The sequence below is a fragment of the Strix uralensis genome, chromosome 1 (assembly GCF_047716275.1).
Source record: "Strix uralensis isolate ZFMK-TIS-50842 chromosome 1, bStrUra1, whole genome shotgun sequence".
Classification (NCBI taxonomy): domain Eukaryota; kingdom Metazoa; phylum Chordata; class Aves; order Strigiformes; family Strigidae; genus Strix; species Strix uralensis.
In genome coordinates, this window is record NC_133972.1 from 10,099,321 (window position 1) to 10,112,146 (window position 12,826).

General features: G+C 46.4%; 1 pseudogene; it reads right to left on the reverse strand.

Moving 5' to 3' along the window:
- Positions 1–85: 85 nt before the first annotated feature.
- On the reverse strand, positions 86–12,810 carry LOC141952873 (uncharacterized protein C12orf50 homolog; annotated as a pseudogene).
- Between the last annotated feature and the right edge of the window lie 16 nt (positions 12,811–12,826).

The window sequence follows — 12,826 nt, forward strand, 5'->3', positions numbered from 1 at the left end:
GGCTTCTCGTCCTCCCTCTTAGTAACGGCAGGCAATCTTGTCCTGAAAGCAGTAGTTTTCTCTCAAAAACTGGACCTTCAGAACCTTAGCTCTGCTTCTTTCTTGAAAGAAAAACTCCAGCCGACAGCGAAAGACGCTTGAAGGCAGGAGGTGGTACCTTCTGCAGGCTTGTTGAACCGACGAAGGCAGTTGCTAGGTGGTTTGGAATGTTACCTTCCAGGGGTTGCCGAGGGCACGTCCAGCGCGTGACGTCAACATCATGGCGCTCTGTAACCTGTCCAGCTTGAACACCTTCCTTTTTCTGCATTGCTGCCGAGTAAAGTAGGGAAAATGGGACCGTTTCAGAGAGTCTCCCGTTGTGGTGTTTCTTTAACGTCAAAGGGAACAAACCCATTTGGCGGGGCTTAAATAGTCCCCAACTTCTTGCCGTAGGAACTGTGTTCTTGGGAACAAATGTTGGCTAGCACAGAGGCAAACTTTATTCTTTGACTGTTTCTTAATCAAAATCCTTGCAGCCAATGTTTCTCTTACTCTACCTCCCTCTTTGGGTTGAGAAAGTTGCTGTTTCCTGTTAGTGGACGGTTAGCTGTTCACTGCTTACACTGTCGGGGTGCAGAGCTGCTTCTTGCTTCCGCGATGTCCACTGGCACGGCTAAAGCAGAAAGAACAGCGTACACTTGTGTCCCTAATTACCACCTCTGATCTCGTTGAGGTCCTGGGCTGCCCCTGCACAAAAAGCAGCTAGCTAGGGGGAAAAACGGAGTTTTAGTGTTGGAAGACGGTGAGGCATCCTGTTCTCCTCAGGTCCTGGGGTCCCATTTAACCCCGCTGACTGACATCAGTGACTCGGAGGTGAGCACTTGAGAGCACCGTTAGGGCAAAAGCTGGGAACTTTGGAGTAAACCATAAAAGCAAGGGCAGAAAGGGAAAGGATCCGCAACCTCAAAAGAGAGGTTAAAGAGTAATACGATAGAGATGAAGCCCAAGAGAAGGGAGGGAGATACAAGGCAGAATTCAGGACAGAGGACTAGTGGTTCATAGCATAGAAGGAAAATTCGGGCAAGCAGGTGAGGGCCGTGAAGGATGAAGTGTCAGTGGGCAGCAGCAGCCATGGGAAGGAAGTGTTAACCCTGCCAAGAGCTTTGCACCCAGGGGCTCTTTGTAGGGGGACAGCTCTGCGTGAAGGAGGCACAGAAGAAGGTACGGTCAGGAAGAATTAATTCTGTATTGTGTTTGCGTGACACGGTTTTGGTAGCGGAGGGGCTGCAGGGGTGGCTTCTGTGAGAAGCTGCCAGAAGCTTCCCCCCGTGTGCGACAGAGGCAGTGCCAGGCGGCTCCAAGATGGCCCCGCTGCCGGCCCGGGCTGAGCCCATGAGCGACGGTGGGAGCGCCTCTGGGATAACATATTTAAGAAGGGGGGAAAACTGCTGGGCAGCAGCGGCATCCGGAGAGAGGAGTGAGAATACGCGAGAGAAACAAGCCTGCGGGCACCAAGGTCGGTGTCTTTCCCTTGAGCTGGGCCTGTCAGTCAGCCCGATCCTGTGCTGGGCATGTGGGCATGTTAAGATGCTAGAAAATGATTTTCTCTTGGCTTTGGCTTGTTGGGGTGGCTTTTTGGGATGGGGAGGTGGGTGAAATTGCATCGGGAGGTGCTAGTTCTTTATGATCCCGGTTTGGAAAGGCCCTCGGATTGTGTAAAGCATCTCTTCAGCTGCTGTTTTTCTGAGATGCCATTTAAAAGGAAAGGAGGGCAGTGTAGCTAATCCTACAGCCATTCAGATGCTGGGAGGCCCAAGTTGTGCAGCACTGAATGGGCCTGCGACTATGGCCCAGCACACCCTGCACCTCCCGTCCGTGGAAAAGTCAGCCCGTTTTGGTCATTTGAGCTCTGACAGGATTTTCCCAAAGAAGCCAAGTCTATTCGTCATTTCCACTGTCAGACAGAAAGGACGTTCACCTGAGAACCTGTCGCTGCGCTCTTAGATAAGGGCTAGGCCAGGCCTTATCTAACTGGACACAGTATCCCTCTGAGTACGATTTTAAATTGCCTCAGGCAGACAACGTAGACCGTGTTGCCGCAAGGCATCGGGTACTACAATTTGAAACGGCGATGTCTAGTTAGAGGGGAGGAAACATTTTCAAGACGCTTAGTCCTTGATTTCAAAAAGGTGTTTCTTGTCTGTTTTTTTTTTTCCCATTTTCTAACTGTCAGCTAAACCGGATACTCTAGATTTTTCTATTCTTCTCTCGGTTAAGGAGAGTGAGGCCTAACTGCACTTTCTAGAATGCATCACTTATTGTTGTTTACATTAAAAGGTCTCTGAGACTGCTAAGGGAAACCAACAGTATTTATTCGTAACAGGAATTATGCCTTAAAACATAGTCTGTACAAATAAATTGAGCTGTCAGATTTTCATAACAGATTAAACTTTGTACATCTATCGAAGGCTGTTGAAGTTTTGAACGTTCTAGTGCACTTCCTAGACGGGATTTTCAGACTTTGTAATTTAATCATCTTTGGATTTTCCGGTTGCTCATTGCCTTGTTTCAACTTTGATTTTTCTTGTCGATGGAAGCACTCGCTTCATCTCTTTCTCCCGTGTAGGTTGGCTTTCTCCTTTTGTGTTGACTCGCATGTCTTCTTGGCTCTGCTGTCAAAATAGAGAGACAGACCATTTTGTGCGTCATTTCCTAGAATAAAACAACACGCTCTCTCAGAAGCATTTTCAGAAGTACGCTTTCAACGCTTGTAGAAGCAACAGAAAAAAAAAATCATTTCATCCTAATATAATCCACCCATGTTTCAAAAGGTTCCACGCGAGTATTTTTCCTCGTAAACCTTCCCAAGCAGATGCTTGAGAAGCGTGTGGTGGTTGCACAAAGAAACCAGAACTGGTAGCAAGGCTGGCGAGGGATTCCCGAAGGTGGGTTGAGGTGCTTTGCATCTCCGTGGTGCCTCAAGAGGATTTGCGTCTCTGACGGGAATCCGAATGGCCCAGTGCTGCGTGTGGAAGTGCCCTGGGTCAGCTCAGGGCAGCACTGACAGCGGGGCCGACTGGGGGGTCTGAAACACAGGTGGGGAGGGACCTGGTGCTTTTACTGGAAAGAGGGAATTGTATCGAGCAGTTACCTACCTGAATGGTGGTTTTGAAGTGAGAGCGTGTTTTTCCGTGTGGATTTCTTTTCCTCCAGGTCGGTGAGTTGGAGGATCCTGATGATATTTGTCTGTAGAAAACACACAGACATTGTTTCTTAATTTCAGCTGCAATGGCAGGAAAGACTCCCTGAGCCTGATAGGTGAATTCAGTATGACGTTAGCTGAAGGAGCAATGAATGCATGGGGTGAATCCCACAGCAGCTCTGAAATACCAGCTAGTATTGAGTACAGACTCCCTCTCTAGTCGTTTAAAGCTCATTGGTAATCTCGCAGCGTTCCCAGGGGGCTCACAGGACCTTCCCAATGAGGCGATCCCGCCATGGACATCCTTGACTGCAACAAAGGGGACGTTCCTGTGTTGGAAATCTGCCCGAAGGCATCAATTGCTTTTAGATTAAAGGAGTCCATAAGGCAATGTCCTGTCTTATCCCTGCTTGTGAAGAAGGCACAAGGCAGTATTGTGTTTTTGTGCTGGGCAGTTGATTTTGCATCAGAGTACGCTGCCCGAGGACTAACCCTTCTCAGTAAAACGGGCTGAAAAATGAATATTATTAATCCTCTGGTGTTCTTTTAATGCCACCTTAATTCCGTTAATTCAAATGATTAATTCCACAATAATCCTGAAGTTGTCAGTTTATACACTACACGTAAGTATTACCGTAGTTTTGCGTTTGGGTGCCAAGTCTTGTCTTTGTGTCGAGGTGATTGTTTTGCTTGGGGCATCTCGGACCGTGTGCCTCGGGTACTGCTGAAAAGAAAGGTAGCAAAAATGCTGCTGGTTGCTCTTAGGACAAAAATGCCGATCAGTAAAGCAAAAGCTGTACGTTTATGGTTACATCCAAGACAGATTGCCAGAAGGATACAAGACTCGGAATCCCACCTGTAGGCTTCTTGTCAACTTTATGACAGAGCGGGTGCTATCGAGAGGACAGGTGGAAAAGAGGTGAAGGGAAATAGCATCCTGAATGAATGGCAGGAAGAAGGAATTCAGTCCTCTGTCCCACGTAAATAATGTGAACAAAATGAACATAAATCGCAAACATTTATGCTGCATTTAAATTGCTGGCAGGAGTTTGAACAAGACCTAAAAGATGCTGTAAGAAGTGGGGATCGGTATGTTTGTGCACCGTGGCACATGATTGCATTCATGCCTGCTTGTGGGGCGGAGAAGTGGCTTTCTGCTACGGAGGTGCTAAATTAGTGTTCATGACTATTCTGCCTGACAAATTGTAAAGCTTTATAAAGCTTCACGTTTCTGTCTGTGGATACTGCGGCAGTCTGTTTGTGAAAACGGTGCTGGATCAAATGGACTCTTGTCCATATTCAGGCATAAATAACTGAATTTTCACCTGCAGGGACCAATCGAAAGCAGCACAACACGGACAGGCACGTTTGAGGCGTTTTAAGAATGCAGTGTAAGCAGGAGCCCACCTGTAGCTTCACTGAACTTTGGTTCTTGATTGGCAGTGACGCTACGGTAGACGACATAGGCCTTCCTTCGAGGTTCTGGAGGTGGGACAGAAGACTTTCTGCCCGTTTGTGTGACACACAGACAAGAAGAATCAGTTTCATCCCCCTTCCTTTGAGCCCTTTGCTGGTAGCTTGGTTTTACTCTGGGGTTTGAAGTGTGAATTCCTAAAAGGGAAAAACCAAACAAAACTGTTGTGCTGTTCTTCAGGAATTGACATCCTGGCTGGAAAACGAGATTAAAAAATTGTTCTTTGTGGGTAGCCCAGTCCAAATACATTCAGTGATTTTTATTTAGCACACGATGCTCAGCAATGAGAAGCCAGTGCTGAAGTACATTACCTGCATGTTCAAAGGCTCTGCGGTCTGTTCTGGGAATATCCTCAATTGCTACTCTGCTTCCTGAACGCTGCTCTTCTTTTTTTGCATTACGAAATGTTGTAGGAATTGTATTGCCATCACCTGGAAAGGCAAGAGAAAGAAGGGTTTAGCTGCTTGTGGGTAAGCACAGGGAACGGCACTGCCATTCTCTTCCTCCCGCCTCTGGGAGCTGGTGATTAGTTTAGTGCAGTTGCCTTTAACCTCTCATCTTCTATGCTTCTTTCTCTTTGGTTAGTTCTTTGGATCCTGCCGAGTGCAAGTCGAGCACCTGGTGTGTAACCTGCCGTGCTCTCTAAGGAAATAGCATAATAGGCAGGTTAAGGAGACCCCGGCTCCAAAGTAAGGCACCAGCTACAGCCACCTGCTCATTCTTCAGCTTCTCGCTTTTCATGAATGATATTGATGGATCCTACCCGATGGAATATGTGGCAGATTCAAGGTGCATGTCGCCCTCGTACCTAAAACCTCAAGAGTGAAACCTCAACTTGAAGAAATGCTCTGGGGAAGCACCTCTGTCCTTCTCTCTGAACGTATCTAATTAGAAATACAGATAAATATGGCAAGCTGTGTCCGTATCTTCCGTACGGATTTCCCTGTCTGTAGTCTAAACGTATAGAAATATTCAACAGAAATAGCTTATAAAAACAATTTAATAAGAAACCTGTGAAATGCAGAAAGAAGAAGAAAATAACTTTGCCCAATTCTGTTGAACAATTCAGGCTGCATGGTTCGAAATGGAGACAGTTTTTCCATTCCATTTTTTACCAGCGCATCACCCTACTCAAATCTGCGTTACATTAAACAGCATTATCAAGATTTTATCCCTGAAATTGACACTAATGTGAAAAAAGTTTGGTTTTTTTTTTCTTCTCTAATTGAAAGTAGCAGGTCATATTTCTGTGCAGCAATTTCTGATGACTGCTCTACTGGTGAGTCTGGTGTGTTTTTATAGTCAGAACATAATGCTCTCTCCTCAAATGGAATTCTACTATTGCTTATTTGGTAAAAGAACTAATACAGATTTTTTTTTTTTTTTTCAGTCATGCCGCTTGCTCCAGAATGAAGGAGAAACAAAATATAGGAGGTAAGTATTTCTGAATTTGTATTTCTTTGTCCTGCCTTATGTTGGATAAAGCCTAGCATTCAAAAGAAAGTGGAACTCTCTCTTACTATCTCTTGGAAGGCACTTGAAGGGGGTATTTATTTAATCTGAATTTAGTTACAGCAGAGTTTGTTGTGTGGCTGCATTTCATCATCTGGACAGCCAAGACAGCCAGCAGAGAGCCCAGAGCACCTCTGGGAAAGGGACTGGTCTCCCCTTTCTTTGGCACTGTCTTAGGATGCAATAAATAGCCCCGTAAGAGTGCCTGCACGGCCTGGTGGGGAATGGAAACTACATTGCTAAAACTAGGCTACACAAATCTTGATCGTGACGAAAAACTAGATGCGAGACCTATGTTGTGTATCTCAGGAAAGTACACGTGGGGTTAATAGCCCATTTGTACCTTTTGCACCTACAGTCGATGCAGGTAGTCACCACGTGTGTGACACGAGAGAGAGAGAGAGATGGGGGGAATTACTGAAGTGTTTTTATGCTCTTTGTAATATGCTGTCTTTTATCGACACTAAATCTGAGAAGTGGGGAGGAGGGGCAAACTCTGTGATAGTTTCTCCCTGTAACAGTAATTTTCAAAGTGGTAACCATTGTCCAAGCAGATGAAAAGTACTTGCCTTTCTGCAAGTCTCGGTTGGTAGCTTCCGAGGGTGACAGCTCCTTTTCCCGAGGTGAAGACTCAGCGTTTGTAGACTGGTGTTCGCGAGGGGGCTGAATCCTGTAATACTCTCCTAAACACACCCCAAGAGGGAAGGGAAAAAACCAAACCAAAAAAAGACAACGTTTACTATATTGGCGGCACTGCTGTTTAGGAAAGAGTGACTAAGTTTGTATTTACCAGATTTGTAGCATATTTCCTTTATTGCTCTTTCCTCTTCTATATCTGCATCGGTCTTCGGCACCCAGTTAGGAACATCTGTAGGAAATATTTTTCAAGGGTTACTAGACAGCTGTACAAAGACGTTCGGCAATTCTTAATAAGCAACCACCATAAGGAAATGCACTTTGGTCACAGTCCTTCTTTTTTTTCTGAGTGCAAGCTCTGCTTCTGGCCAGAAAATGGATTCCTTGCTATTGGGTATTTCCAAGTGCAGTGGACTTGCAGTCAGGACACATATTAAGAAGCAAATGTTTGTTGCTGTAAACTGATTCCAAAAGATCTTCAGTACTCATGATCCTTCTTTTACCCCCCAAAGGCAATCTTCTGATGAAACATGTCACCAGGGAGTGCTTGTCACAAAACCTCTGCCCGGAGTTGCTCTCCTGCAATGTCTGCCAGCAGAGCTGGCGAAGGGAGCGCTCGTTGGCCGTCTCAGGTAAGGCTACTAGGATTAGCAAAGCCCTACTTGTTATATTGTTGAGGTTCCCGTGGCTTACTCGCACTGAAACCGAGTTAGGAAGCCTGAACAGGCAGCCCTGCCGGCCAGCCTGAAGGGCAGGGGAAAGGGAGGAGCAGCTTGTGGCTGCCTGAGAACTAGCACAGCAGTCTGCGGAGTGCGCACGTGAGAGTAGGTCGCGCTCTCGCTTTCCCTCTCCGGGAATGTGCGATTCGTTCCTTCCCTGTGAATCTCGTGTCTCTGAGTGAGACACATTCAACAGTTTAACAACGTTTTAAAAAATTAAGTAAGTATATATGTATGTGTGTATATAAAAACATATAGACATTCAGTTTATGTGAAGAGTGTTGTATGGATTCTCTTTGCTAGATTTAAGAATAACTTTGTGTAATAAAATGAGACTGCCCACAGAGTTTAGGCAAGCAGTTGAAGAAATTATTGAAGTTGAAGTCACACCGCTATCTTTTGTGAACAAACCTGTGACTTCAGCTCTATTTAATGAAAAAGAGGTTTGTGAATTATACCGCTGTTGAACTATACAGCCAGGCATTTCACAGGAGTTAGGAAATGTTGCCTGACTCACATCTGGTGACTACCGGTTCCGATAACTTGGGGATTAGCTGGAAACTCTTTCAAAAACTTGTCAACAACTCTTTTCTAAAATTGTAATGGTTATTCGACTCAATCAGCTGTGAAGTGTCAAAAACCCCCCCTTCTACTTCCTTGTAAAAGAAAGAAAAAAGTTGTTTACAGTTCTCTTCCTCGTCATCTTCGTCGTCCTCTTCATCCCCGAGGTTTATGATGAGCGGAGGGTGGATTGGCAGTCGAATGTGCTGTTGATGTCTGCGTGGCTCTTGATGGGGGGCTGGGTGCAGGATCTCTTCTTGGCTACCCTGTTGCAGTGGGGCATCTGCAGAAAAGAACATGGTGTTTGTTAGGAGGGAACTAGAATATGAAATCCAGGTTGAGACCAGCAGGTGTAGTTCTGAAATCCTTCTCACACCGAAGGCATCGTTACACAGACAGACTGTGCCTTCTAGGGAAAGCCGCCTGCGGAGGTTGGCAAAAGAGCATCTTGCAGCTGCAGAAAGCAGGGAAGAGCACAGGTACCGGCTCCTCCGAACGGACAGGTGAGGCAGTGCTGAGTGAAGCCTTCTGAGAAGAGGAACATTTTGATCATTCTACAGCCTTTGAGAAAGGCTGGGTGTCTCTTCCAGCTGGTGGAGAGATTAATTTCAGTCAGTAACCTTCATTCTTCCAGTCCCTTTGCAGTTATTGACAACAGAGGGAACCCTGTGATTAGTAATACCTGGGCTGCAGGGAGTCAGTGAGTTTAGGACCCCACCTGTGAGAACATTTTAAACAGGCTGAAGAACAGGCAGGCCGGTATCCCTGCCCGTGGCATCAGTTCTGAAGCAGTTAGCAGCGCTAAGCCCAGGATTACCCATTTTTAGCTTGGGGAGCTTTTCTTGCTGTCAACATTTTCTGAATCACACCTCTCTTTACTGCGTACAACGTGTTGATTTTGAGAAAGACCATGAAGTTCCTGAAAGTGATTTACACTTAATCAGAGGAGAATCATAAAAGATACTCTTTCCCGTAGAAATTTGTATCTACCGGTGATGTTGGCAGCAAAACTCTTTTGGTACTGGGACAGCATTTTCTGAGAGCCGGGAAATGCAAGGGACTGAAATGAAAAATGATGAAAGATGGTGAGCCTCTTTGTATCGTTCAAGCCGACCAACGTGCAGCTCTAGATACAAGCAGGATTCCGTGCACTGCATTAAAGATATTGGATGTTTTTTGGGGTTTTAAAGGCAGAAGATGCAGCGTGGGCATTTTCTTGTATTGCCGTGGTTGCTATTCTTGTGCCTCTCTTGCTTGCCTGTGAGCAGCAGCACGTGGATGAGATTCAAGCCATTTTAAGAACGCTACTGCAGATGAGATTTGTTGTATCTCATGCAAGAGAAAGTAAGATACAGCACTTGAACTTGATAGAGCCTTTGTCAGTGTCCAGAATCGGGTATTAACTAGCTCCGGGGACTGTAAGCCAAATCCAACTTCTGTGAGTTTAAGAAGATTTCGGGAACACAAGGCGCTTGCTTCTGAGTAGAGGTCTTTCTGGACTTCTCTTAGGACACCTGTCTCCAGCTCTGGAGAGGAGGCCCAAGACCAGCTCTATTTTAGTCCGCTTGTTGGTGCTTCTATGGCAAGTCATGCTGACTTGCTGTCACGCCTGCTTCCGCCCAGTTTCTGACATCTGTGTTGGTTCCCCACCCTGGACTCTTACCCTATTCCAGGTTCCGGCTGTCTGCCAGGACTCCTGGTAGGCAAGAGCTCCTCTTAGAAAAGCCCAAGGAGAAAAGACGCCCACTTGTAACGGTGTTTTTTTCCATCAATACTCTGATTTTTCAGACGTTGTACTGCCTTGCAAAGTCTGGCTGTACTTCAGTAGCCCGCATCCAATGTTCAAGCCTGAAAAATGCTTTCAGAGCGCTGAACTGGACATACATCTCCACACAGAGGACTGTAATCTGACGTTACCTATAGAAGGGGTGTCTCATCCGCGTAACGTGTTGTGCTCTATCAACAGCTACTGCTGCTAGTGGCCCTGCCAACCTCCTCCCCCCACCACACAGGCTACTTTTCGTTGCTCTCAAACGATTACCTGCCTACTGGCCATTCTGACTGCTAGAGAGATTTCGTCTAGCAAATACCCAAGTAAAGCAACGTTTTTACTCCGTGGATCTAAAGTGCCGCTTGTGGCTTCGTCTTTCACGTAACTGGTAGCTACGAAGATTCGTAACGTGACAGCTAAAAAAAATCAATGTGGCGCCCCTATGCAAATGCCAGTGCAATTCCTTGCTTTGCCTTGGCCTTGCTGCGATAGCAGATCTTACCTGACTGATTTGCCACGGTGCATTTCTTGACCTCAGTCTAGATGATGGAAGCACCGGAAGGACATTTTTGCGTGTTTACTTAGTCCAGTGAACAAATTGTTGATAAGATATTTTTACTCACTGTTAGTAGGTGGCAAAAAAAGTCCATTGATGTGCCGAGGTTTGCTGTGGTGGAAAGCACAGCTGATCCTCAGACAGCCTCGGGGTTGTTTTTCCCAGAAACAGGAGATGTCGTGGTACTTCTGCTGCGGGAGAAAAGAGTTTTCAGATGTTGTAAATGGAACAATAAAAATGGCCTGAATGGATACACACAGCGTGGTGTACTGCTGTGAACATAGGACTAAGGTTTTGTGGGCCCCCGTTCTGATATTGAGGAACCTTTAAAGTTATGTTTAAAGTTCTGTTAAGCTCCAGGTATCTCTGAAGTTATCTTGAGTTAGGTCAATGGAGCTTTCATGAGGTACAACTGTTCCTAGATAAGAACAGGGGTAAAGCAGTCTACTTACTGTCCTGCAGACTTTTCATGAGATGCTGGGAAGAAAAAAACGTTTTTAGTGGCTTAATTGACACGTGACTGAGTTTCCTTTGCTGCACAGTGGGGTAATGGGGTCAATCTCAAATGAGACCTGCAGGACAAGTGCAAATCTTACACTAGTACTCTCTTAGTCTTGAAGGACATGGGTCTATGGGAAAATAAGGAGTAAGAAGCAAAACTCAGAAAGATTCCGAGCCAAAAGAGAAAAACTAAAAATTTGGGAGTTTGTAATCCTTGTACAGACTTGTCAGACTTGGACTTCAAAAGGAGGCAAAAACGCGTTTTGTTCCAATTCCCATTGGAAACGTCAAGTCGCAGAAGAAAGTCCCTTTTGTTTGCAGACTCAAGAGTGTGTTTGAAGGGACTTGCCCCTTTCTTCGCTGAGGCGGAAGAAGCAGCAGGACTGACTGCCCCCTGCGCCGCTGCCGGGGGGAGGTGGGGGTACCGGGAGCAAAGCTGAGCCCGGGAAGAAAGGAGGGGTGGGGAAAGGTGTTTTCAAGATGCAGTGGTTGTCACGGTCCTACTCTGTCTGTTTAAGGGGTGGTGGTGTTAGTGTCTGTATTAAATTGGCATCCCTTTTTCCTTCCCTTAACGAGTCTGTCTTTTGCCTGTGCCTTAAAGGCTGAGCTCATCCCTCCTTGTCCTTATCTCAAGTTCGTGGGTCTTTTGCTTTCCTTTGTCTCAGCGCTGGGGGGGAAGCGGGGGGTGAGCAGCATCTTTGCTTATTTTCCCCTTCTCAGCGCTGGGAGGGAAGGGGGCAGTGAGCGGCTGCGTGGTGCTCCGTTGCCCTCTGAGCTCAAACGGTGACACCCTGTCTCTAAACCCGCAGAACAGATGTGACCCTGTCGCCCGTCTCCGTTCTGAGCACACAGTGTCACAGCCAAGAGGTTTTTCACAGGGACAGTCGGCACCTGGAAGCCTCACGAGGAAAATGACTTTGTGGGTAAGTCACACTAGATTCCCATAGGCCAGTGGCTGCCTTAAGTGTGAATCTCCTCTTTTCAAACTTCTTGTGTTTAATTAATGGCGGAGGTGATAGAGTAGTCCATGGACAGCAGTATTAGGGCGACCAGTAGAAACTCAGGTTCGTGTCCTGGCTGTGAACTCCATCCCAGCTGAGAGCTGTAAATGCCAGGTTGAGGGTTAATTCCGAATGAGTTTCTGTGTAGTTTTTTAAAGGAAAACAAACCCAAGGATCTTCAAGCGTGACTATTTGAAGGTAAGTTTCACTCGGGTGCAGACATTTAAGAGCTGGGTCTAGGAGCAGCATCTCCAACCCCCCCCCCCCACACACACACTTTTGGACTGTAGCCAGCACAAGTGGGCCATGCCCTGAGACACGCTGGGGTCTGGAGCCAAAGCCCATCTCCCAGGCATCAACGCCTCAGTGCCTGATGCTGAAGCGGATGCAAGAAGGAAGAGCCCTACACCCACCCTTGGATTTTTACTAGGCGGACTAGAAGTATTTCTTTGGAGGACGGACCCATTTTGAAGGACTTTCTCCTAAGTAACCGACTTTACAGAAATCCAGGTAGTTGCTGTAAGCAGAAGCTATAAACATGGCACGTTTATGCAGAATCAGCGTCATGTCAATTCATTAAGAAAGAGATGGGTGATCTTTATGCGCGATTTTTAACTCTGTGTTCCTTGAGTATCTGAACCCAGTTCACAGGAGCAATTGTCCGTGGTTCAGATTATCTTAGCTCTTAGCACTTCCAAAAAGGAGCAGTTTGATGTCGGGGTGCTGCCATGAGCCAGAGAGAGGGACGTATCAACTTGAGACTTCACACAGTAAGCCTCCCTTTCAACACGGGTATATCAAGAAAATGAAGGTTACAAAGCACTGTAAAATCTACAGCATTTACCTGTGCGTAGGGGGAATGAAAACGGAAGTCGGGGTCGTTCCCAACTGCGCCCATTTTCACCTCTTGGGCT